This window comes from Delphinapterus leucas, chromosome 8, assembly GCF_059928025.1.
Source record: "Delphinapterus leucas isolate spDelLeu-1000000601 "Yukka" chromosome 8, BTC_Dleu_Yukka2, whole genome shotgun sequence".
NCBI classification, from domain to species: domain Eukaryota; kingdom Metazoa; phylum Chordata; class Mammalia; order Artiodactyla; family Monodontidae; genus Delphinapterus; species Delphinapterus leucas.
In genome coordinates, this window is record NC_143136.1 from 26,373,982 (window position 1) to 26,401,271 (window position 27,290).

General features: G+C 38.2%; 1 pseudogene; it reads right to left on the reverse strand.

Moving 5' to 3' along the window:
- Positions 1-90: 90 nt before the first annotated feature.
- Positions 91-25,810, reverse strand: LOC111172044 (synaptotagmin-like protein 3 pseudogene; annotated as a pseudogene).
- Between the last annotated feature and the right edge of the window lie 1,480 nt (positions 25,811-27,290).

Genomic DNA, 27,290 nt, shown 5'->3' on the forward strand with positions numbered 1-27,290 from the left:
AGTGGTGAGTAAGACAGACAGAGTGACTTAGCCTGACCAACTCTCCTCACTTGTCCAGGATTTTCCCGGTTTTAGCAAAGAAAGTCCTGCATCCCAGAAACCCCTCAGCCACAGACAAACAAGGACAAACTGGTCATCCTACCAGAGCATTCAACCTAAAAGACTATATCTAGATGCCATCAAGGATATGACCACAGCATGAAACTGTAGTTTCAAAGAGTTGTCAAAAGGGAAAGCAAAGTTGTCATCGCTCATCCTGAATTGAAGTGAGCCTGAGAATTACAGGATTCTCAAGGGGCTGGCAGGAGAATAAAGAACTGGATTATGAACAGGGTGTGCTAGAGAAATTAGGAGAGTAAAGAGCTGACAGAGCTAAACAAGAGTCCTTGAAACTCCAACATGTCCTTGAGGAAACTTTCTATAGTTTGTGACCTACCTATAGACATCCAATTCAGAAAGAAGGTATAAAGGAAGCCAGGCATGTGGGTAGGTAACCACATCACTTGAGGAGACAAAACATAGAATATTTTGCAAGAAAGTCTCAGTGGACAAAGCCTGACTGGAGCACAGACTTGAAGCATCATATACTCTTGCATAATATCTCCATGGTGCCTCCATCTAGTAGTGATAGAAACTAAAGCTCCGGACGTCACCCTCAGCCTCGTGTTTCTGAGACACTGCTCCAGATGTAAGCTCCTCTGTGTTTTTTCTTCCTTTCCTGGACTTTTATCCCAATACTGCTCCAAGCTTTCTGCCTCCAGTACTCCCTACCTTGCCTGCCCTCCCAACCAAACCTTCCTACAGCCTCCAGAACCCACAATTTTTATTGGGAACTCCCATCAGATTCTATCTACTAAGTCTGGAAAGAATTTTTTTCAGTGCTTCTAGCAGCATTAATATTCCTGAAAAGATATTTTGGAAAGTGTTACTCTAGCCTCACCTCCTACCTGCAGTAGCCTTTACCCACTGTATATGGAGCTTCTGGAAGCCATCACACTCTTCACACCCTCTTATCTTTGCATGTGTTCCTTTCTCTTCCAGAAATGTTCTGCTTTCACTCTTTCTTCTAGCTAATTTATACTGCACCTTCAAGACTAAGTTCAAATACACTGCTTAGGTCCCTCCATCTGGTTTATAGTCCCTTCCCCATACCTCCAGGGCACCCAGTTCATTCCACTTAGCAGACAGTTTCCCAAGGAAAGAGCTCCTCTTATTTACCTTTGTTACTTCAGGGATTACTACAGTATCTGACTTTTTTTTTTTTTAACTGTTGAACATTTATTGAAATCGGGTCATTTTCCACATCTCTCAAAGCACAGATAACCAACCTGAGACCTAACTAACGTAGCATCGATAATGGTTCCGTCTAAATACTCATAGAGGAATGTGGAAGAACATCTCAGCAGCAGGACGGCTGTAGACGGGGAGAGCTCACACCCCCCAGGGCCCTTCGCCACCCTCCACCCCCGTGCCCGCACGCCCAGCCCCGCAGCCGACCATCAGGTCCCGGCACCTGAAAACCCACTGCGCCCGGAGACTCCGGTCAGTGCAGGGTGAGGGTCATGTCTGTCCACAGGTTGGGGCTGGAAAGCACTTTCTGCCATTGGAGCTTTGATTGTGAGCACGAGTTTGCGCCGCCCGCTGGCTCTTCCTTGGAACCAAGCCTGGAGCCTCCCAGCAAGCGGTCGTTCACACCGAAGGTGGCCTGGTCCCAAACGGTTAATTCTAGGGTGGATTGCCTCAGCTGAGAAGGGGTGACCCCTTTGAAAACGAAGGAGTGCTTCCACTGGGGACAGGCTTGCTTCTTCAGGACGGGGCACTTCAGTCTCAACCTCTGCTGTTCTGGCAGAGTGAGACAGCCCTTAACAAATGAGTTTAAGGTACCATCTGAGGGCACAGGTAAATTCTTGGCTCCCAGCACTACCAAACAGAGCTGACCGATATGTGATGGCTGATCTCCTGTCCCTTCTTGAGCCTCCTGGAGCTTTCTGGGCCCTGCAGGGAGGACCAGTTTGGCCCGGACTACAAGTTCTCTGTTATTCGTGGGAACACTGTCTTCGTCTTTCTCTGCCTTGGCCTGGAGCGGATACCAATGGGCAGACTGGGTCGTGCGGTCCTCAAAGTCCCACGTGGCCAGAGGGATGATCACTTCTCCAAGAAACACCCTCCGGGCGAGCGTGCCCAGGTGCCACACAGACACCCGCAGCTGCTGGGTCGCCAGCTGGGTAAGCTCCACCTGGTACTTCAAGGTCTCCTGAAAGGTCGGCTCCACCGTGTTCTTTTAGAGTCCAGTCTTGCGTTTTCCCTGGGAGGATCTGTCAGGCAGCAGATAGGTCTTTACATACGGATTGCACTTTTTCTTCTTTTCCTCCCCATAGGCAAGGTTCTTACAGGCCTTGATGCGTATGCTAGGTTTTTGCTAATTGTTGAATAAATAAGATGTTGGAGACAATGGAGAATAAATCATTGAACCAAAATTTAATGGGGGAACTTGGACGAGCAGTATACCAACTCCCTCTCTGCAAATTTAGTAAGAAGAAACAAAGTTGTCTTTCTGGAGCTCTCTTAGAACAGGAAAATGAACTGCATGACTTCTGGGGTCTTCCTCTTGCCTTTGGAGTCTGTATAGTTCTGGGAGAATAATACATATCTCTATGAGTTTGATCTAGCCCTTTCAAATGGATTTATTATTCTTTATTTAAATTATGTATGACTTACACTTCCAGCTGAATATCAATAGGAGAAACCAGTCTGATCTTAGATTTCTTAACATCTCCAAGTTAGAATCTCATTCAAATTCAACGAGATTAAAAGACCTTAGATAAAAATTATTAGGGATTTCTCCCCACTCTTTTAGCTGTCACGTGTATGATCTTTTTCACATCTATTTTGACTTTCTAAATCCTCTTGTAGAGATTTTAAATTATCCTTTCTTGACTTGTTTAGTGAAAACATTTGAATGTTCAGAGGAAATCTGTTGCATTTATAACCATCTTTTTTTCCCTTTTAGATTTTTTTCTCTTGCTCTTTTATAACTTCTTTTTTTCACTAATCTACTCTGCCAGGGATTTTGACACCTGAAATATGTGATTAGTGCCATTTTATGTCTCAATGTATGTATTTAAATCACTCACAGTGGTTCTAGTTGAAGTTTTTTTTTTTTTAACATCTTTATTGGGGTATAATTGCTTTACAATCTAGTTGAAGTTTTGATCTCAAAATATTTTAGTCTTAAATGAAAGCCACCCACACGTGCTTTTTACAAAAGCAATTCTTGCAGAAAAAGGTTTATAGCATCTCTCTTTTTGAGTAATTCTGAATAGGTGACCTAAAGCATCTAAAAATGACAGGTTTCATTTCACTTTCTGTATTTTGGGCTTAGATATACACAGTAAAAGTTTTCATGCACACCAGTACTTAAGATTCAATAAAGGAGTTAACTTTCTTCCCCCTGAAAATCATTGTCTGCTATCTTTTCTTCCACCACTTCCTGCTCACTTTTCAACACACTCAAGTGTGGCTTACAATCCAGCACCTCATGAGAACATTATTTTAAATTCTTTTTAACATTTGTGACATTCCTCAGCATTGTATGAGAAGTAAGGGAAAATTAAGCAGTTCAAATTCTGATATAGATTAAAAAAATAGAATTTGGGAAAATTTGAACTGTCTCTAATTTTAAAAAATATATCCATATAATAATGTCTTCAACTCTATAAATGTAGTTTGTTACTCTTTTAAAGGAGAAATGTTACCAGAATACTAGCAAAGCCAGAAATTTCTAAGTCAAATGTGTTACAGAAACAGTATATTTTAAAACGTATTGCTCTAGAAATAATTTAGTTTTAGATTTATACATGTAAATTTAATATTTGAAGAGTTAACACATTTTCAAAGTTTTGATGTGAATGTTAAGAAAATAGTCTCTTAAAAGTAAACTCTCAGAACATCATGAATTCCTTGAAGAACAGTCTATGCTTCATGTTTCTTTATCTATCGTGACTATCATGCAGCTAGACACAATGTTAGTATGTAAAAAGCACTCCAAATTGAACTTGAAGTAGAGAATTGAGGCAAATGACTGAAAAATCAATGAAAGGCAGGTTTTGATTTCTTACTTCAGAATCCACCTGTTGGCCTTACCAATCACTGTTCCAAGGGGAGCTTTTATTTAAGAGAATAGAAATACCTTACATGGCGAATCTACCACATGATTTTCCTCAGTTAAGCAACAAAGGGAGTTTGTTCTACAGAGGTCAAACTAGCTTCTCTTTGGTCTAGTATTAAAGTATGTTGGAGAGAGACAACACAGAAACTCTTTCGGCCAGGCTTGAGATGCCAGGGTCATTACCTTTAATGTTTCTTTTTTAGATGGTTCCAAATTGCTGGAGAAAAATAACACAGTGGGGCACATTTATGGTTTCCCAACCCAGCAAGGCCCTTAGGGCTGCCTGACTAGCTTTCCTACTCTCCACAATAATCATTTCAAGTCTTCTGCTTTCTCCTTAAATTTTGATCCTTCCCTATCCTCTGGAATTTCAATGGATGACACTCTCTCTGATTTTGCTAATAAATTAGAAACATGATAAGGAAGTTTTCACAACTCTCATCACCAAATACACAGACCTACTCACATAGACACCTGGATTCACCTCTTTTTCTACTTTGAAAATGGAGGAAATATCCCTCCTCCTAAAAAGGGCCTTACCTGCCACCTTCTTATAACTCCACGGCTGAGGTTATCTTCCCTGGCCTCTCTGCTATCTCTCTCTTAGACCCTACCCTTTACTATTTAAACATGCTTTAATCATTCTCTTAAAAATTAAGAAAGATAAAGTGTCCCTGGACCCTACATTCTCCTAACCTATTCTTCTGTCTCTTTTCTCCCCTAACTCTTGTAAAGAGCTCTCTGCCTTTAGTATCTCTACTCTCTATTGACTCTTCACCCATTTCAGTATGGCTTCTATTATACCACCAATGAAAACACATTTTAATAATGCAAATAATCTTTGTGACTCAAAGAAAGTTTTAATTCTTCATTTTACAGGACTTCCTAAGAGCATTTCACATAATTGGCCTCTCTCTCCTTTTTAAAATACTTTCTTCCTTGAGTTCTGTGACGACAGATCCTCCAGGGTTTCCTTCTACTTTGCTGTGACTGGCCATCTCAGTTCCCTTTGATAGTTCATTCTCCTCTACCCAGCCTGCTGAGATACTGACTGATGTACATTATTTAGAACAATAGGAACAAAACAAATGGACTGGGAACTGGACTTTCCCAAGATTAGATTTGGTACTACAGAATGAGATGACACAGGCATGCCATCTTTACAGAAAATATTCTGCAGGTGAGTCTAAGGAGAGTCTTAATTCTAGTCATTTTGGGCAACTGAAAAGACAATAGATTATATGGGAACAGGAAGGCAAATAAAGCCTAAACAACTCATATACAAATTAATCTCTGCCACTTATACTATTGCCCACACACATTCCCACATAGGCTTAGTGCAAATAGCTGACTCAAATGTGATAAAAAGTGAATTATAATAATTTTAAAAAGATACAGCACAGACAAAGTCATTTAAAAATACTTTTTAAGAAGAAAGGAACAGAAAAAGCAAAAGGCAGACCAAAAACAATAACTAGAAAATATATTGCCACCAAGCAGATAAAAATGTAGGCCAAGCATATTGCCATAAATTCAATATAACCAAGTAAAGTAATCAAAGAGCTCAAAGAAGAATTACAAAAACTCAGAAAAAAACATAGTGAAACAACAGAGTGAGATGAAACATAATCTTTCAGAGCTCAGGAAAGAAGTAAAAAGAATCACAAAAAATCAAATCCATCAGAGAAGTAATGAAAAGAAAACAAGCCAGCTAGAACACAGTAGGAGTTATAGAGAAGAGGTTTGGGGAAAAGAATTTTAGAACTGGAAATGATGGAAATGATAATTGGGAAAAGAAGGAGATAGAAGTGTGTAAGACTGATTCCCTCAAATTTCATATACAGAATATAAAATATATTACTGAAACAGAAAATTATATAAGTAGTATAAGTTTATTTAAAGGAGGTAAACAATAGATAACCTAAGAAAAATGATGTAATCCATGGAAATCATTTCATAGACAGAAGGGGCTAAAAAGATAGAAATATATACTAACTTCTTACTGTTCATTCTGGGAAGTAAAATGATATAGGTCATTAGATCATGAACTCAGAAAAGAGATAAATGTAGATAAAATAAAATATTTTGGGTTTGAACTCAGCTGCTCCCATGGACACAACAAATATACAGCTACATATGGAATGATTTTCCTCTGAAAAGGACCTGAAAACTAGATGAACAGTGTGTCTACAACAAAGGATAAGAGGCACATGGAGACAGGTAGGAGAAACAGAGATACAGTCTCACCCTGGATGATACCCCAGGAGCAGTGACCTACAATCAAGAGATACACCAAAAATATAAAGCTTTCCCTCAAGGAGTGAAGGAACTGATCCCCACATCAGGCACCCTGACCCTTGAATCCAGCACCAGAAGACAAGCACCCAAAATATCCAGTTTTGAAAATCAATGTGGATTAAGTCCAGGAGAACCATAGCATTGTAGGGAATGGAGACTCCTCTCTTAAAGGGCTCATGAATTTTTCCATTTGCACTGATATCCAGCACAAAAGCAACAGTTTGAAAATGCCTAGAACATAAGAAAAGGAAGTCTACTTGTAGATTTAAAGCTGCTGCTGGAGAAGCAGGAAACTGCTGGGACTTTCGCCAGGGATGGAAGCACTGGTGGGTGCCATTTTTGTAATCTCATCCTAACTAGCTCATGACAGAACTGGTAAGTGCCATTTTTGGTGCCCTCTCTCTAACCTGCTAGCACCAGTGCATGTGATATGCCCACCCCATGCCACAACCCAGCTGGGTGAGTGCCCCAAACCCGTATTCACCCCATGTAGCAGCCACACCACAACTAGGCCAGGCAAGTACTCTGTGCCTCACCCACCCTACACAGAAGCTGCAGCCCCGCTATAGCTGGCAGGTACACACAGCCCATACAAGGGACACCTCTTTAGTGCCTGACTCTGGTGGCCAAGAGAGACTTCACTTCCAGGCCCCACAGATAATATCCTACATAAGGACACTCCTTCAGGACTGAGAGAGGTAGCCTGTTTCACCTAATACATATAAATAGAGAGTTAGGAAAAATGAGGAGACAGACAAATCCCAAACTAAACTAAAGAACAAGACAACCCCCCAGAAAAAGATCTTAATGAAATGGAGATAAGCAGCCTACTTGATAAAGAGTTCAAAGTAATGGTCATAAAGTTGCTCACCGAACTCAGGTGAAGAATGGATGAACACAGTGAGCTTCAACATAGAGATAGAAAATATAATAAAATATAGAACAGAAGTTATAACTGAAGTGAAAAATACACTTTAGGAATTCAACAGCAGACTGGATGAAGTAAAAGAACAAATCAGCAAGCTAGAAGACAGAGCAATGAAAATCACCCAGACAGAGCCACAAAATGTAAAAAGAATTTTTAAAAGTGAAGATGCTGTACGGGAACTCTGGGACGATATCAAGCAGAATAACATTCATATTATTAGCTTCCCAGAAGGACAAGAGAGAGAGAAAGGGACAGAAAAATTATTTGAGGAAATAATGGCTGAAAACTTCCCTAATCTGGAGACGGAAACAGACATCCAGGCTCAGAAAGCCCAGAGAGTTCCAAAAGATGAACGTAAAGAGAAACACAACAAGACACATTATAATTAAAATGGTAAAAGTTAGGGGTAAAGAGAGAATTATAAAAGCAGCAAAAAAAAAAAAAACTATTATGTACGAGGGAAACCCCATAAGACAATCACCAGATTTTTCAGCAGAAACTTTACAGATCAGAAAGTGTAACATGATATATCCAAGGTGCTGAAAGGAAAAAATTTCCAACAAAGAATTCTCTACCCAGCAAGGTTGTCATTCAGAATTGAAAGAGATTATGAGGTTTCCAGATAAGCAAAAGCTAAAAGAGTTCATCACCAATAAACCATCCTTACAAGAAAAGTTTAAAGGATTTCTCTAAGCTAAAAAGAAAAGGCACTAATTAATAATAAGAAAACATAAGAAAGAAAAAGCCTCACTGGAAAGGCAAATATATAGTAAAGGTAGTAGATCAATCACTTATAAAGCAAGTATAAAGGTTAAAAGACAAAGCTAGTAAAGTAATCATTTTAAATATAAATGATCTAAATATACCAATGAAATGACAGAGATTTTCAGAATGGCTATAAAAACAAAACTGAAATATATGTTGTCTGCAAGAAACCCACTTTAAATATAAAGACTTAGGTTAAAAATAAAGATAGCTCATGATAATACTAACTGTTTAAGAAGCTGAAGCAGTATATTAATTTCAAACAAAACAGATTTAAGAACAAGGAAAACTATCAGGGATGAAGCAGAGGAAACACAACTGATTTAAAATTCTATATCTACAGAAAAATCTGCATGTGAATGTTTATAGCACCAAATGTTTATAATCACTAAAGACTCGAAGCAACCAAGATGTCTTTCAATAGGCCAATGAATAAACAAGCTGTGGTATGCCCATAAAATGGATATTCAGCAATAAATGAAATGAAGTATCTGTATTAGGTTGCTTGGATCATATAAAAAAATACCACAGACTAGGTCGCTTAAACAACAGAAGTTTATTTTCTCCCAGTTCTGGAGGCTAGAAGTCCAAGATCAAGGTGTCAGCAGATCTGGTTTCTCCTAAGGCCTCTCTCCCTGGCTTGCAGATGGCCACTTTCTTCCTATGTCCTCACATCCCTGGTACCACTCTGTTTCTCCAAATTTCCTCTTCTTATAAGAATATCAGTCAGATTGGATTAGAACCTACGACAAATGCCTTATTTTAAGTTAACCACCTCTTTAAAGGCCCTATCTCCAATTAGAGTCACATTCTGAGGTACTAGAGGTTAAGACTTCAACATATAGATTTTCAGGAGACACAACTTAACCCAAAACAGTGTGAAACCATGAAAAGACCTGAACCCATATTTATGTAAATAAGTGATTAACTACATTCATAAATTCTGGAGAAGAGACAACTCATTGCAGAAGAATAGCAAATAGTTTATATAAATATTCTGCTCTCAAAGCAATGGGGTATAACTCCCCACTCCTTAAATATGGGCTGCACATAGTGACTTTCTTCCAAAAAGTACAGCATAGAATGGGGGAAATGAAGAGTAATTTTACAATGGAGAAGACTGACAAGCATTACCTCAGTCGGGGAACCAATATTAACATCAACAGTCATACCTAATACTGATAGTACGTACCCATCATACGATGTAATGAAAATGACACTTCACCTCTGTAGTATCTTTTCCCCAAAACATATAACTTCACTCTAATCATGAGGAAAATTTCAGATAAATCCCAACTGAACAACTTTCAGTATTTGACAAGTGCTCCTCAAAACTGTCAAGTTCATCAAAAACAAGGGAAGTCTGGGAAAATCTCACAGCCAAGAAAAACCTAAGGAGACAAAGTAAATGTAATGTGGTATCCTGGATGGGACTGTAAAAAATAAACAGAAGCCTCAATTAAACAGAGTTGAGAGACCAGAAGGGGGAGCGCTCAAGCTCTGTGACAGCAGAGTTCAACAACAGGAAGAAATACTCCTCTTCTTTCCCGGCAACACTCAGCTAATGAAAAGCCATGGATTCTTTACTTACTATAGCCCTGTAAATTTCCTTTTCTTCTTCATAAAAGAGTTCTTCCTTTGTTGTGCTTGGACTTGTGTGTGGCTTGCCGTGGTTGCAGACCCTGTATTACAATCCTCTGCTGATTCTAAATAAACCCTTCGTTGCAGGAGGAATAGCTGGCAGTTTATTTGTTTTAGGTCAACAGGATCCTGGAACAGGAAAAGAATATTAGGTAAAAACTAAGGAACTGCATAAAGTATGGACTTTAGTTGATAATAATATGTCACTATTGGTTCATTAATGAAATATACCATACTAATATAAGACGATAATAATAGGGGAAACTGAGTATAAGTTATATGTCAAATTCCTGTACAACCTTTGCTATTTTTCTGTAACTCTAAAAGTGTTCTGAAAGAAAAGGCTGACTTACCAAAAAAACCAAAAAATAAAAAAACCCAAAACAACAACAACAACAAAAACAGGAGTGGACACATAAAAACCAAACCTAACTGTTGGCTACATAAAATAAATGCATATGCATTTAAATAAATGTGACTTTGAAGACTGAAAACAAAATTACGAACAAAGACTTACCTGGCACATGCAAATTTAAAATCAGTAAATAAATAAAAATAAGAAAATCAAAATTTGGCCATAATCATAATAGCTAACCAAGCTGAATACAAAGACAAAAGTAATAAAATAAGGTAGGGCATTTTTAATGATAATATGCCATATCAATACAATATGCCATATACAAAATATGATATACAATATGTAATAAAGATCATCCCACCCTGAATATTTTTGTAATAAATAGAGCATTAAAATTCAAAGCATAAAATCCATAAGGACAATAAGTGAAATACACAAAAATAAATTTGCCTATCTCTAGCCATGATATATCAAGTGAAAAATATAAAAAAAATCAGGCACTATACATACCTTGTTTGTATATACTCTTGGAAATTCAATTATAGTCACCATATGTAAAGACACAAAAAACAGTCCATTAAATTTAAAAAGTACAAATATAGCAAACAATGTGATTTTTTTTCAAGATGCAATAAGTCTAGGAATTAATAACAAAGCTCAAAAACAGTTAAAATCCAAATACTTGGAAATGTAGGGCTTTTTTATTACAGAATTATTTGATTTAAAAATCAGGACTCAAATTGCAGATTTGTTAGGAAATAACTAAAGTTAAAACAATTGCAATAAGAACCTATGGGATTCAGATAAAATGGTGGCTTAGAGTAGTATTCTTAGCATTGGAGACATATTAATTATAGAGAAAGAATAAAAATAAATTAATAGATCAATCAGCAAATGATGTTACAAACAAAATATAACAAAATAACCTAAGAAAATTGGAGGAAGTAATTAGTCAAGGGAATAGCAGAAATCAATGACAGGAAAAAAGGAACATTTAAAACTATGAATAAATCTGGGTAGGTTAATTGTGAATGACAGGAAGAAAAAATGATACAACACATTAACTATTAGTTAATCTAATGAAGAAACAAAGGATGGGGGAAAGCACAAATACACAAAAGAATAGTAATGGGGATCCAACCACATATAAATTTTAAAACATGGAGGTATATTGCTTAACTCTAAACAAATTTACTCTAAGCCTAAATTAAATGAATAACTTTTCTAGAAAAGTATAAAGTTCCAAGAATAACCCAAAAAGAGATAGAAAACCTAAACAGAACAATTATTTTAGATTAAATGATGTTCAAAAGTCAACCCCTCCTCCACAAAAAGGTGCCAGTGCTGGACAACTTCACATTGGATTGATATCATGTCTTTAATTTTTAAGTTCTTAGTATATCAGAGACATTAAACCAGACTAAGATAAAACAGAAACAAACACCACAGTCTAATTTTGTTTATTAATATGGAAATAAAAAGTCTAAATACAATAAGAGGTAACTGATATTTTTCTTAACATGATTATGCTTAATGGAAAAAGCCTAGAAGCATCTCCTTAAGATCAGAAACACAAATACATCAGCTATCACGATTATTATTTATAATTCTTTTGGAGAAATAACTAGAAGAAAGAGGAGTGAAAAAAAGTGAAAAGTGAACAGAAAGAGGAAAAATAATTATTTGCAGATGAAAACTTAGAAAACTCAAGCAACTGAAAATAACTATAAATAATGAAAAACTTCAGTTAAGATGGCTGGATACAAAATCAATCTGTGAAAATAATAGCCTCAATATATACAAATAAAAGTCCATTAGAGGATGTAATGGAAGAGAACATGTTCTTTATGGAGGTGATCATGAAAAAAAAATAACATAACTAGGAACAAGCTTAAGAAAAGTAAAAGATCCTTATGTAGAAAACCTTAAGGTGTTACTTCAAGGTTTAGAAAAGACCCAAAGAAGCCTAGGATAAATGGAAAAGCAATCCCTATTCTTGGATGTCAAAGCTTAATGAATTAATTTATAAATTTAAGATGACCTCATTAAATAAAAAAAGACAAGCAGTACACTGGAGAAAGGACAGTTTTTACAAAGAGCAAGACTGAGAAAGCAATAAACCCTACCTCCTACTTCATACTCTATGCAAAAATAAATTTTAAATGGATTGTAAATGTAAATGTGAAAGAGAGAAATATAAAGTGCCTAAATTTAAGGCAAACCCATCATGACATTTAGTTAGAAAAAAAAATTCTGAAATGGTGTACAAAATGTCTGATCAAAAATAATAAAGGTGTTAAAAAAAAGTAAAACATTGTTAAATTTAATAGTTTGAACTTAAGATTTATCAAAATATTTCATTAAATTCTGAAAAAAGCAAACCACAGAATGGGAGAAATTTGTAATACAACACAAACACATACATTCAACTATAGTCACCAAAAGTCTCAAATGTAGAATATATAAAGTGCTCCTGTAAATCAGTAAGACAAAGGAAGATGACCCAATAGAGAATAGATAAAAGATTTGAACAAGCAGTTACAATAAATGGTGTCCTAAGGACCAAACATGAAGAGCTGTTCAGCTTCATTTGTCATCACTGAAACGCAAATTTAAACCATATTACAACATCACCACACATCTACCAGGAGAGCTAAAATACAAAATAAATAAATAAATTTAAAAACATACAAGTGTTGATGAGGGTGTGGAGCGAATAAAACATTTACTGTTGGCGGGAGTGTAACAGTTTCAACAGCTTTGAAAAATTGCTTGACAGTATCTACAGGAGCTGACAATGTATGCACACTCTCTGACTCAGCAGTTCTCCTTTCAGATAAAAGCCCAACATAACTCATATCCACCAAAAGATATGGACAAGGATGTTCACAGCAGTATAATTCAGAATAGCCAATAAAACGACTATTTCAATAACAATCCAAACACCCATTAATAGTAGAATAGATAAAAAAGAAATAGTATATTCACACCACAGACTATGATTTAACAATGAGAATGAACAACCTACAGCTACACAAAACAATGTGGATGAGTATTATTACCATATTTTTAGCCAAAGAAACCAGACACAAAAGAATATATGTATACAATTCTGCTTCTGTAAAGTCAAAAACAGGCATAATGAATCTATGGTGTTAGTAGCAGGGTAATGTTTACCCTTGTGAGGAGGTAGACCGGAAGTGACATCTGGGGAGCTGGTTATATTTTGTCTCTTGGTTTGGGTGACGATTACATACGTATGTTCACTTTGTGAAAATTTGTTAATCTGTATATGTATGATATGCGCACTTCTCTGTATATATGTTATACTTCAAAAACAAGGTTACTAAAGCAAACTTTTAGAACAAGATATGGTAAACTTTATATAGAAAAACTAACATCAAGAATTAGCTGGGGGCTTCCCTGGTGTCACAGTGGTTGAGAGTCCGCCTGCCAATGCAGGGGACACGGGTTCGTGCCCCGGTCCGGGAGGATCCCACGTGCCGCGCAGCGGCTGGGCCCGTGAGCCATGGCCGCTGAGCCTGCGCGTCTGGAGCCTGTGCCCCGCAAAGGGAGAGGCCATAACAGTGAGAGGCCCGCGTACCACAAAAAAAAAAAAAAATTAGCTGGGAGATTATAATAGTTGAAGTATAACAAGAAGAGACAAGTCTTTTATTAAATCATATTTCAAAGTTACAATAATTAAAAGCATAAAAGGGTCAAGTAGTCATTGTCTGCTTTCTTCTGCAGATCTGTTATTGCTTTTGTCTACCCTGCTCTGGAGAAGAGAAATGACTATCCTGGGGGACGGTTGTGGCCGGATGACATACTTTTTCATCATATGTACCATGTGCACAAACTACTTATCCTAAAAGTAAATTGATCATGGTATTTTGTTTAAATCAACATTTTCCCATTGCTCCTGGGATATAATCTAAAATCCTATTGTTGCCCAGCCTGATCTTCCTCTCAACTGGCTTGATGAGGCTGTCAACAGCTTGAGAATAATTATCAAACTCTTATTTCCAAGGCAACCCTCTCTATCAAAAAGACTCAAGGACCCAGGTTATAGAAAGCAAACTGTCTACACTGGCTGACTTGACTGGTGAGAAAGATCGGTCTCCTCAAGAAAAGACCAAAAGTTTGGGAGAGGGAGTATCTGTATATACTGATCATGTGCTTTATTGTCATTAACTAAGAGTGGACTCAGTGGATAACTGATTCTGTCACCTAATTACTGACAGGAAGTATGGCTTAATAACACCTACTTGAAAGCTTTAAAATCAATTGGCAGACTAGCAAAGTTTAACTGGCTTGTAGTTAAGAAGTTTATATCATAGGTCAATTCATTTAGTTACCTAGGGGTATATATTTCTAACCAGTTTATCTTGGAGATATACCAGAAATTGTCTTTGATTAATATTAAGCATTCTATTGTTGCCTTATTGATATTTTTATGGCTACTGTGAACAACTGGGAACACCTGCTTTGGCTTTTCTTTTTTCTCAGAATAAAATGGTTATGACCATGTTATATAGTTATCAGTCATAGAATTTGAGGAACTTGAATGCCCCTTTATTCATTTGTTGAAATAGACTTGACAGTAAAAAATGCTTTGAGATCATATGGCTTGTCATATATTCTACCCAAATTCAGATAACAAGTAGAAGTGAGTCGCAGTCCTGACCTTAAGGGAATTTCTTCTGATTTCCAGGGTTTGCCAGAGAAGATATGGTCAAATCATCCAATGTTCAATATTTTTTAATTGTTTGACAGGAAATAAAGCTCAAAGAGGATGTCAATTACCCATTTTTATAGACATTCCAAATCCTATAACCTGTTTCCCACTGCTCTTAGAATAAAACCCACATGTCTTACCACAGGTTACTATGCCTTCTAATCCCATCTCCACCCATTCACTATAGTCCAGCCACACCAGTTTCCTTGTTATCTCTCCAACTCACCAGAACTGTTTCTTTCTCTGAAACCTAAAAATTGTTGTTCTCTAAAAACTTTCTTCCTAATCTTGTCATGACTGTTTCCTTCCCATCATTTAAATGTGCTTCAATTATTGTTCTTCAGAGAGGCTTCCTCATCCTCCTAGTTATTCTCCATCACATAATCCTGTTGTATAATTTTCATGACACTTACCACTATTTGAAACGAGTTTAGTGATTTGTTTGTTTTATCGGCTATTTTCAAACAGTACATCATCTCTGAGACCTTATCCATCTCAGAGTGCAGAGTCCGGCACATAGCAAATGCTCAGTATTTTGAGTATTTCCTAACTGAATAAATAAAGCTAGATTATCAGACTAATGACCTACATTGAGAGTAATGACCTACAATCAGCCATAAAATCTAATGTTTATATCATATACAAGTTCGAGGATTTAATCCACTATACCCTACAGTATTCCTCTAAAGGATTTATAGGAGTTATTTATCTTACATATTTATATACAGGAGCAACTAGCAACTTGTGTGCTCTGATCTGGGATCATATATCTCTTGTACCCTATCTTGTTTCTATCCCTTGCTGCCAAGAAACACAGGACCAAATCTGAGACCCATCTCCAAAAGCCAGACTGAAATTTATGGTGCATATTTGGAGTCCTGAGCTCAGCCCTAGAATCACTGCATGGTTTCGTTTTTTTCCATCTCTATTTTATTTTATTTTGTTTTATTTTTTAATTTATTTTATCATGTTGTCCTGCATGCATTTCTGTAAGTTGTCTCAAATTCTATTTAGAATGAGACAAGTTTAAAAAAAAAGAGAACTATATAAAATATGTGTGTCCATTCAGTGTCTGTAGGCAGCCTCGCTCAGGATGTCCTCCTCTGTAAATTTCTCAAGTGCTTACCCTTCTCAGAATTAAGGTGGCTCTGGTCCGTTGGTTACAGTCAGGTCCATTGGTTACAGTCAGGTCCATTGGTTACAATTCAGCATTTGATCAAACACTCTCTTATAGTATGTTCTAGTTGTTTCATAATATAGATTCTATAAGATTTTAAATCCTTACCTATTTACGTATGTTCTCCATAGCACTTATAATAGTACTTGCCACATAATAGGTATTCAATAGACATTTATTAAATTAGTAAATGAGCAAATGAGTAAATCAGTCCCATGGCTCAATGAAGGGGTAAAATTGTTTTTAAAGCCTCTAAAAAAAAAACAAAATCAGTTCAATCTTTCTAATATTCTGTAATCCTACCAATCAAAACAATGGGAAATTAGGGGACTTTTTTTTTGTCTATAGGTTTCCTACAAGAACAAAGAAAGCATTGATGATGTTCAACTATATAAATAATAAGAGACAGTCTATGCCATGCTTTCAGGATACAGTATTTTACTAGACACAGAGGTGTCAACCCTGCAGTGCTTTTGTATTGATTCTAAAGTGCTTTTTGGATGAACTTTGGAAGCCATTTGCTGAGTGTGGGATTTTGTATGCTTGGGGTTGTCAATAAATATGTTTTGCTGTAATTAATAACTGTATGTTCTTGCACCTGTGGGGAAGATGAAGCATCTTTCTAATTTCACATTCAGCAATAAACATGAACAACTGTCTGCAGGATTCCTCTTTTGATTCCAGCTGCCAACAGCTTGGAATGCTTCGAGTCCAGCTAACTCTACATCCCCCCCTCATTAGCTGGTGCCCCCGTTTATTTTTCTGCCTAAATGGGTAGAAAAGTCATTTTCTTTAGCTCATTTGGATGTGTTGAGAAAGATACCAGCAAATCAACACCTGTCACTTTTCAGTAATTCCTAAGAGGAACGGGGGCTTTGTAGCAGATTTGCCTTGGCAGGAAACGAAATGCTGAGGATTGCAATAAATGACTGGGTTCTATGAAACTGCCATCTCCTCCCTTAAAGTGGAGAATGAACATCAGCCTATTATGGACATAATTAATCCAAATCACTTATAAGGTAATAAAACTTAACTATATATTCTTAAAAGCTAAGGACCCACCAATTGGTGTTAAGCTTTTTCTTGATTGTAGCTAGTGAGTTAAATTTTTGAGGCTATTTTTCCAACAGTTAATTTTTTAAAAATCTTTATTGGAGTATAATTGCTTTACAATGGTGTGTTATTCCTGTTTTATAACAAAGTGAATCAGTTATACATATACATATGTTCCCATATCTCTTCCCTCTGGCATCTCCCTCCCTGCCACCCTCCCTATCCCACCCCTCTAGGTGGTCACAAAGCACCGAGCTGATCTCCCCGTGCTATGAGGACGCTTCCCACTAGCTATCTATTTTTCGTTTGGTAGTGTATATATGTCCATGCCACTCTCTCACTTTGTCACAGCTTCCCCTTCCCTCTCGCCATATCCTCAAGTCCATTCTCTAGTTGGTCTCTGTCTTTATTCCTGTCTTACCCCTAGGTTCTTCATGACATTTTTTTTTTAATTCCATATATATGTGTTAGCATACGGTATTTGTCTTTCTGTTTCTGACTTACTTCACTCTGTATGACAGACTCTAGGTCCATCCACCTCATTACAAATAGTTCAATTTCATTTCTTTTTATGGCTGAGTAATATTCCATTGTATATATGTGCCACATCTTCTTTATCCATTCATCCAATGATGGACACTTAGGTTGTTTCCATCTCTGGGCTATTGTAAATAGAGCTGCAATGAACATTTTGGTATATGACTCTTTTTGAATTATGGTTTTCTCAGGGTATATTCCCAGTAGTGGAATTGCTGGGTCATATGGTAGTTCTATTTGTAGTTTTTTAAGGAACCTCCATATTGTTCTCCATAGTGGCTGAACCAATTCACATTCCCACCAGCAGTGTAAGAGTGTTCCCTTTTCTCCACACCCTCTCCAGCATTTATTGTTTCTAGATTTTTTGATGATGGCCATTCTGACTGGTGTGAGATGATATCTCATTGTAGTTTTGATTTGCATTTCTCTAATGATTAAGATTTTGAGCATTCTTTCATGTGTTTGTTGGCAATCTGTATATCTTCTTTGGAGAAATGTTTATTTAGGTCTTCTGCCCATTTTTGGATTGGGTTGTTTGTTTTTTTGTTATTGAGCTGCCTGAGCTGCTTGTAAATTTTGGAGATTAACCCTTTGTCAGTTGCTTCATTTGCAAATATTTTCTCCCATTCTGAGTATTGTCTTTTGGTCTTGTTTATGGTTTCCTTTGCTCTGCAAAAGCTTTGAAGTTTCATTAGGTTCCATTTGTTTATTTTTGTTTTTATTTCCATTTCTCTAGGAGGTGGGTCAAAAAGGATCTTGCTCTGATTTATGTCATAGAGTGTTCTGCCTATGCTTTCCTCTAAGAGTTTGATAGTTTCTGGCCTTATATTTAGGTCTTTAATCCATTTTGAGCTTATTTTTGTGTATGGTGTTAGGGAGTGATCTAATCTCATACTTTTATATGTACCTGTCCAGTTTTCCCAGCACCACTTATGAAGAGGCTGTCCATTCTCCACTGTATATTCCTGCCTCCTTTATCAAAGATAAGGTGACCATATGTGCGTGGGTTTATCTCTGGGTTTTCTATCCTGTTCCATTGATCTATCTTTCTGTTTTTGTGCCAGTACCATACTGTCTTGATTACTGTAGCTTTGTAGTATAATCTGAAGTCAGGGAGCCTGATTCCTCCAGCTCCGTTTTTCATTCTCAAGATTGCTTTGGCTATTCGGGGTCTTTTGTGTTTCCATACAAATTGCGAAATTTTTTGTTCTAGTTCTGTGAAAAATGCCAGTGGTAGTTTGACAGGGATTGCATTGAATCTGTAGATTGCTTTGTGTAGTATAGTCATTTTCACAATGTTGATCCTTCGAATCCAAGAACATGGTATATCTCTCCATCTATTTGTATCATCTTTAATTTCTTTCATCAGTGTCTTATAATTTTCTGCATACAGGTCTTTTGTCTCCTTAGGTAGGTTTATTCCTAGGTATTTTATTCTTCTTGTTGCAATGGTAAATGGGAGTGTTTTCTTGATTTCACTTTCAGATTTTTTATCATTAGTGTATAGGAATGCAAGAGATTTCTGTGCATTAATTTTGTATCCTGCTACTTTACCAAATTCATTGATCAGCTCTAGTAGTTTTCTGGTAGCATTTTTAGGATTCTCTATGTATAGTATCATGTCATCTGCAAACAGTGACAGCTTTACTTCTTTCCTGATTTGGATTCCTTTTATTTCCTTTTCTTCTCTGATTGCTGTGGCTAAAACTTCCAAAACTATGTTGAATAAGAGTGGTGAGAGTGGGCAACCTTGTCTTGTTCCTGATCTTAGTGGAAATGCTTTCAGTTTTTCACCATTGAGGACGATGTTGGCTGTGGGTTTGTCATATATGGCCTTTATTATGTTGAGGGAAGTTCCCTCTATGCCTACTTTCTGGAGGGTTTTTATCATAAATGGGTGTTGAATTTTGTCGAAAGTTTTTCTGCATCTATTGAGATGATCATATGGTTTTTCTCCTTCAGTTTTTTAATATGGTGTATCACGTTGATTGATTTGCATATATTGAAGAATCCTTGCATTCCTGGAATAAATCCCACTTGATCATGGTGTATGATCCTATTAATGTGCCGTTGGACTCTGTTTGCTAGTATTTCGTTGAGGATTTTTGCATCTATGTTCATCAGTGATATTGGCCTGTAGTTTTCTTTCTTTGTGACATCCTTGTCTGGTTTTGGTATCATGATGATGGTGCTCTCGTAGAATGAGTTTGGGAGTGTTCCTCCCTCTGATATATTTTGGAAGAGTTTGAGAAGGATAGATATTAGCTCTTCTCTAAATGTTTGATAGAATTCTCCTGTGAAGCCATCTGGTCCTGGGCTTTTGTTTGTTGGAAGATTTTTAATCACAGTTTCAATTTCAGTGCTTGTGATTGGTCTGTTCGTATTTTCTATTTCTTCCTGATTCAGTCTTGGCAGGTTGCGCATTTCTAAGAACTTGTCCATTTCTTCCAGGTTGTCTATTTTATTGGCATTGTGTTGCTTGTAGTAATCTCTCATGATCTTTTGTATTTCTGCAGTGTCAGTTTTTACTTCCCCTTTTTCATTTCGAATTCTATTGATTTGAGTCTTCTCCCTTTTTTTCTTGATGAGTCTGGCTAATGGTTTATTAATTTTGTTTATCTTCTCAAAGAATCAGCTTTTAGTTCTATTGATCTTTGCTATCATTTCCTTCATTTCTTTTTCATTTATTTCTGATCTGATCTTTATGATTTCTTTCCTTCTGCTAACTTTGGGGTTTTTGTGTTCTTCTTTGTCTAATTGCTTTAGGTGCAAGGTTAGGTTGTTTATTCGAGATGTTTCTTGTTTCTTAAGGTAGGACTGTATTTCTATAAACTTCCCTCGTAGAAGTGCTTTTGCTGCATCCCATAGGTTTTGGGTCGTCGTGTCTCCATTGCCATTTGTTTCTAGGTATTATTTGATTTCCTCTTTGATTTCTTCAGTGATCACTTCATTATTAAATATTGTTTAGCCTCCATGTGTTTCTATTTTTTACAGATCTTTTCCTGTAATTGACATCTCGTCTCATAGTGTTGTGGTCAGAAAAGATACTTGATAAAATTTCAATTTTCTTAAATTTACCAAGGCATGATTTGTGACCCAAGATATGATCTATCCTGGAGAATGTTCCAGGAGCACTTGAGAAAAATGTGTATTCTGTTGTTTTTGGATGGAATGTCCTATAAATATCAATTAAGTCCATCTTGTTTAATGTATCATTTAAAGCTTGTGTTTCCTTATTTATTTTCATTTTGGATGATCTGTCCATTGGTGAAAGTGGGGTGTTAAAGTCCCCTACTATGAATGTGTTACTGTCGATTTCCCCTTTTATGGCTGTTAGTATTTGCCTTATGTATTGAGGTGCTCCTATGTTGGATGCATAAATATTTACAATTGTTATATCTTCTTCTTGGATCGATCCCTTGATCATTATGTAGTGTCCTTCTTTGTCTCTTCTAATAGTCTTTATTTTAAAGTCATTTTTCTGATATGAGAATTGCTACTCCAGCTTTCTTTTGGTTTCCATTTGCATGGAATATCTTTTTCCATCCCCTCACTTTCAGTCTGTATGTGTCTCTAGGTCTGAAGTGGGTCTCTTGTAGACAGCATATATATGGGTCTTGTTTTTGTATCCATTCAGCCAGTCTGTGTCTTTTGGTGGGAGCATTTAGTCCATTTACATTTAAGGTAATCATTGATATGTATGTTCCTATTCTCATTTTCTTAATTGTTTTGGGTTCATTATTGTGGGTCTTTTCCTTCTCTTGTGTTTCTTGCCTAGAGAAGTTCATTTAGCATTTGTTGTAAAGCTGGTTTGGTGGTGCTGAACTCTCTCAGCCTTTGCTTTTCTTTAAAGTTTTTAATTTCTCCATCAAATCTGAATGAGATCCTTGCTGGGTAGAGTAATCTTGGTTGCAGGTTTTTCTCCTTCATCACTTTAAATATGTCCTGCCACTCGCTTCTGGCTTGCAGAGTTTCTGCTGAAAGATCAGCTGTTAACCTTATGGGGATTCCCTTGTGTGTTATTTTTGTTTTTCTCTTGCTGCTTTTAATATGTTTTCTTTGTATTTAATTTTTGACGGTTTGATTAATATGTGTCTTGGCGTATTTCTCTTGGATTTATCCTGTAGGGGACTCTTTGTGCTTCCTGGACTTGATTAACTATTTCCTTTCCCATATTAGGGAAGTTTGCAACTCTGATCTCTTCAAATATTTTCTCAGTCCCTTTCTTTTTCTCTTCTTCTTCTGGAACCCCTATAATTCGAATGTTGGTGCGTTTAATGTTGGCCCAGAGGTCTCTGAGACTGTCCTCAGTTCTTTTCATTCTTTTTTCTTTATTCTGCTCTGCAGTAGTTATTTCCACTATTTTGTCTTCCAGGTCATTTATCCATTCTTCTGCCTCAGTTATTCTGCTATTGATCCCATCTAGAGTATTTTTAATTTCATTTATTGTGTTGTTCATCGTTGCTTGTTTCATCTTTAGTTCTTCTAGGTCCTTGTTAAATGTTTCTTGCATTTTGTCTATTCTATTTCCAAGATTTTGGATCATCTTTACTATCATTATTCTGAGTTCTTTTCCAGGTAGACTGCCTATTTCCTCTTCATTTGTTAGGTCTGGTGGGTTTTTATCTTGCTCCTTCATCTGCTGTGTGTTTTTCTGTCTTCTCATTTTGCTTATCTTACTGTGTTTGGGGTCTCCTTTTTGCAGGCTGCAGGTTCGTAGTTCCCGTTGTTTTTGGTGTCTGTCCCCAGTGGCTAAAGTTGGTTCAGTTGGTTGTGTAGGCTTCCTGGTGGAGGGGACTAGTCACTATTTTCTGGTGGATGAGGCTGGATCTTGTCTTTCTGGTGGGCAGGTCCATGTCTAGTGGTGTGTTTTGGGGCGCCTGTGGACTTATTATGATTTTAGGCAGCCTCTTTGCTAATGGGTGGGGCTGTGTTCCTGTCTTGCTAGTTGTTTGGCATAGGGTGTCCGGCACTGTAGACAGTGCTGGTCTTTGAGTGAAGCTGGGTGCTGGTGTTGAGATGGAGATCTCTGGGAGATTTTCGCCATTTGATATTATGTGGAGCTGGGAGGTTTCTTATGGACCAGTTTCCTGAAGTTGGCTCTCCCACCTCAGAGGCATAGCACTGATTCCTGGCTGCAGCACCAAGAGCCTTTCATCCATATGGTTCAGAATAAAAGGGAGAAAAAGAGAAAGAAAAAAAGAAAGAAAGAGAGAGAGAGAGAAAGAAAGAAAGGAGGGAGGGAGGGAGGGAGGAAGGAAGGAGGGAAGGAAAGAAAGAAAGAAGATAAAGTAAAATAAAGTAAGATAAAATAAAATAAAGTTATTAAAATAAAAAATAATTATTAAGAAAAAAACATTTTTTTAAAGAAAAAATAAATGGACGGATAGAACCCTAGGACAAATGGTGGAAGCAAAGTTATACAGACAAAATCTCACACAGAAGCATACACATACACACTCAGAAAAAGAGGAAAAGGGGAAAAAACCATAAATCTTGCTCTCAAAGTCCACCTCCTCAATTTGGGATGACTCATTGTCTATTCATGTATTCCACAGATGCAGGGTACATCAAGTTGATTGTGAAGCTTTAATCCGCTGCTTGTGAGGCTGCTGGGAGAGATTTCCCTTTCTCTTCTTTGTTCTCACAGCTCCCGGGGCTCAGCTTTGGATTTGGCCCCGCCTCTGTGTGTAGGTCGCCGGAGGGCGTCTGTTCTTCGCTCAGACAGGACGGGGTTAAAGGAGCAGCTGATTCGGGGACTCTGGCTCACTCAGGCCGGGGGTAGGGAGGGGTGCAGATGAGGGGCGAGCCTGTGGCGGCAGATGCCGGCGTGACATTGCAGCAGCCTGAGGTGCGCCGTGCATTCTCCCTGGGGAGTTGTCCCTGGATCCCGGGGTCCTGGCTGTGGCGGGCTGCACAGGCTCCCGGAAAGGGGGTGTGGATAGTGGCCTGTGCTCGCACACAGGCTTCTTGGTGGCGGCAGCAGCGGCCTTAGCGTCTCATGCCCGTCTCTGGGGTCCGCGCTGTTAGCCACGGCTCGCGCCCGTCTCTGGAGCTCCTTTAAGCAGTGCTGTTAATCCCCTTTCCTCGCGCACCAGGAAACAAAGAGGGAAGAAAAAGTCTCTTGCCTCTTCGGCAGCTCCAGACTTTTCCCCAGACTCCCTCCCAGCTAGCTGTGGTGCACTAACCCCCTGCAGGCTGTGTTCGCGCCGCCAACCCCAGTCCTCTCCCTGCGCTCTGACCGAAGCCCGAGCCTCAGCTCCCAGCCCCTCACGCCCTGGCGGGTGAGCAGACAAGCCTCGGGCTGGTGAGTGCTGGTCGGCACCGATCCTCTCTGCGGGAATCTCCCCGCTTTGCCCTCCGCACCCCTGTGGCTGCAATCTCCTCCGCGGCCCCGAAGCATCCCCCCTCCGCCACATGCAGTCTCCGCCCACGAAGGGGCTTCCTAGTGTGTGGAAACCTTGCTTCCTTCACAGCTCCCTCCCACTGGTGCAGGGCCCGTCACTATCCTTTTGTCTCTGTTTATTCTTTTTTCTTTTGCCCTACCCAGGTACGTGGGGGAGTTTCTTGCCTTTTGGGAGGTCTGAGGTCTTCTGCCAGCGTTCAGTAGGTGTTCTGTAGGAGTTGTTCCACGTGTAGATGTATTTCTGGTGTATCTGTGGGGAGGAAGGTGATCTCCGCGTCTTACTCTTCCGCCATCTTCCCCTCGTCTCTCTCCTATATATTTTTAAGAGGCATGTAAATCACACAGGATCTTGTGGTGATTATCAATAAGCTACACTCTGTGAAATATTTGTCCTATATTACCACATACACTCCATTTCACCCTGCATCCTAATGCTGCTAAAATATAGTAGAAAGCAACAGTGTAGCACAGTGAGATCAGCTCGGTGCCCTGCGATGACCCAGAAGCAACAGTTAATTTTTTAAATATCGTTTTATTTTTAGTTAAGTAGCTTTGATATAACATTGCTTTTAGTGGTAGATCAAACACACCCATTAACTCCAGCTTAATTCCTGTATTTTGGGAAACATTAGTTAGGAACTAACTTCCTGGATGTGTCTTTATATAATTGTCATTTTCTGCACCTTAGAGACTTTCTCTCTTCATTATCTATTAAGAGAAGTATTTCCCTCTCATCTCTGAACAGCCGTATATCTGTCTTTTCATTGATTTTTAGGTACCTCTGTGCTTGAGAGCACGAACATGACAAAACATTTCAAAATTCATTCTGATTTGGTCAGATCCTGTTGTGAGTTGACTGTTGTAAATGAGTGAGGTCATCCCTTGAAAGTGTACTAACAAGCACATTATGGATTTAATGACCCTTCTATCCACAAAAGGTTAAGCTGACCCCAGAAATCAGCTGTTCATTCTTAAAAAGTAATTATAAGAACTAACATTTATTAAACTTTTGCTTAATAAATGTACTTTTATTAAGTGTACCAGGTAATTTTCTATAGCAGTCTACATGGATTATCTTATTTACCTGAACTACAATTCTATAAACTAGGTACTATTACTGCCCCCTCTTTAGTAATGTAGAAACTGAAGCACAAGGAGTTTAGGCAGCTTGCCCAAAGTTATACAGCCAGTTAGCGGTGAAGACATACTTTAAGCCCAAGAAATCCAGATTTTAATTGTGATACTCCAGTACTCTTGCTTGGCTAAAGGGTACAAAAGTATGCACACATACATGTACACTCTTTTCTCTAAAACCTATCACATGCTTACTGTTGTGAGCACTGTGATATCACAATACCATAAAATCTCATATGTGTGTATACTATATGTAGGTGTCTTTTTGGTAGATCATGTCCAAAGGATGATCATGTCCATCATCTTGCCAGGATGACAAGTCTGCTCCTAGCTGTAGTTACACAGCTGCTTCAGAACTTCCTGCCTATCTCTTTTCTAAGCCTCATCCAAATAGATCTTTCTGGCAATTATTCTCTGTTTTCCTTTTGAGTCAGTCAGAATTACTATTATTACAGATCTTGACCTCGGTTGACTTTAAAGTACCACCTAGGCTTCAACAGCAAAATATTACTTTGTGCCGTGGGAGAGGCAGGTATGTCTTCAAATAAGATAATGCTGTTCATACACTGCTGATGAGGTTTGCACTGTGAATGGCGTTTACAGGCATGATGGTGACGATGCACAGAAGTCTTCAGACTCTTGAATCAATTGAAATTATTTGCAAGTTATCTAATTGGAGTTAGGGATGTGTGATTAATTAAATACAGCTATAAATTCTTTGCTACTTCTCCCATGATAGGTGGAGTTTCATTTCTCTGTCCCCTTGAATCTGACCTGGTTTTATTGGTGTATTTAACCAATTTCAATGCGGAGAAAGTGATATTCTGAGACTTCCAAGGATAGGTCATAAGACTTGCAGCTTCCACTCAGGTCTTTCAAATGCTTACTCTGGGGGGAAACCAGCTGCCATGTAAGAAGTTCAACTTCCCTGAGATCACCATGTTGGAGATGCCAAATGTAGGCACTCTCGTCGACAGTCTCAGCTGGAGCCATGCTTCCATTCATTCTTTCCAAGGCACTATATGTAAGGGAAGTCATCTTCGACCTTCAAAACAAACCCAACTACCAGCTGAGTGTACAAAATGACCCCACCAATGTCACAAAAGCAGATGAATCATACAGCCAAGTTTGGCCCAAATACCTAACCTACGTAAGTGTAAGATATAATAAAAAGTTGTTTTAAGCCACTGAGTTTTGGGGTAGTTTGTTATACAGCAATGGATAAATAACCACAGCAGAAAATGATAGATGGCTCTGCCACGAAAAATCGAACCTGACATTCTGTCATCACATAACCTCAAAGTCCCCAGGCTCTAAAGAAGTCATTTCACGTTTATAAGCAGATTTCACTTCTGTGTTGGGATCCAGATCAATAAACATGGATCCCTGACTCTCCCCTGTTACTGGCCCCTCAGAGTGCATCTCCTTTGTATTCATAAATGAGTCCATGCACACTGGCTGCTCACCTGACAGAATTCTTTATCCCCTGGGTCCACTGAAAGCTCCCACAGCTTCTGATCATAATTCACATTTTCATTAACATCTTCACCTGGACCCCAAAATCAGTTCATGTGACCAAATAAGTATTCAGACAACACCCAACTCTTCCTTCATCTGCTTGTCCACTCCTGACCTCCTCTCTCAACTTCTTTGATCTTCCCCTTGCTCTCGTTGACTCTCCCTTGCAGCTCCATCTCCTTCCCAGACCTACTGCTTCTTTCTACCTCCTCCTTTCACCTCTGTATGAACTTGGGCAGTCACTTTACCTCTCTTCACATCTGTAAATTAAGGATGCAGTGAACATTAAAATTGTCATATAATTTAGATGTTAGCATATCACAGGATACAGAGTAAGTGCTCAAAATATGTTCACCTTCATTAAGATCATTACTATTATCCTTCAGCCTAAAGCAATAGTGGCTCTGGCAGTCAACTCATGCCAATAAACACCTGTCTGACTACCAACTACTACAACATGTCGTCACTCCTTCCCATAAAAATCTAAATTCCATTTGGGCTCATTCAGGACCACTTCAATCATAATCAAAACCTTCAAATCAAAGTAACTACACTTCCCAGAAAATCAG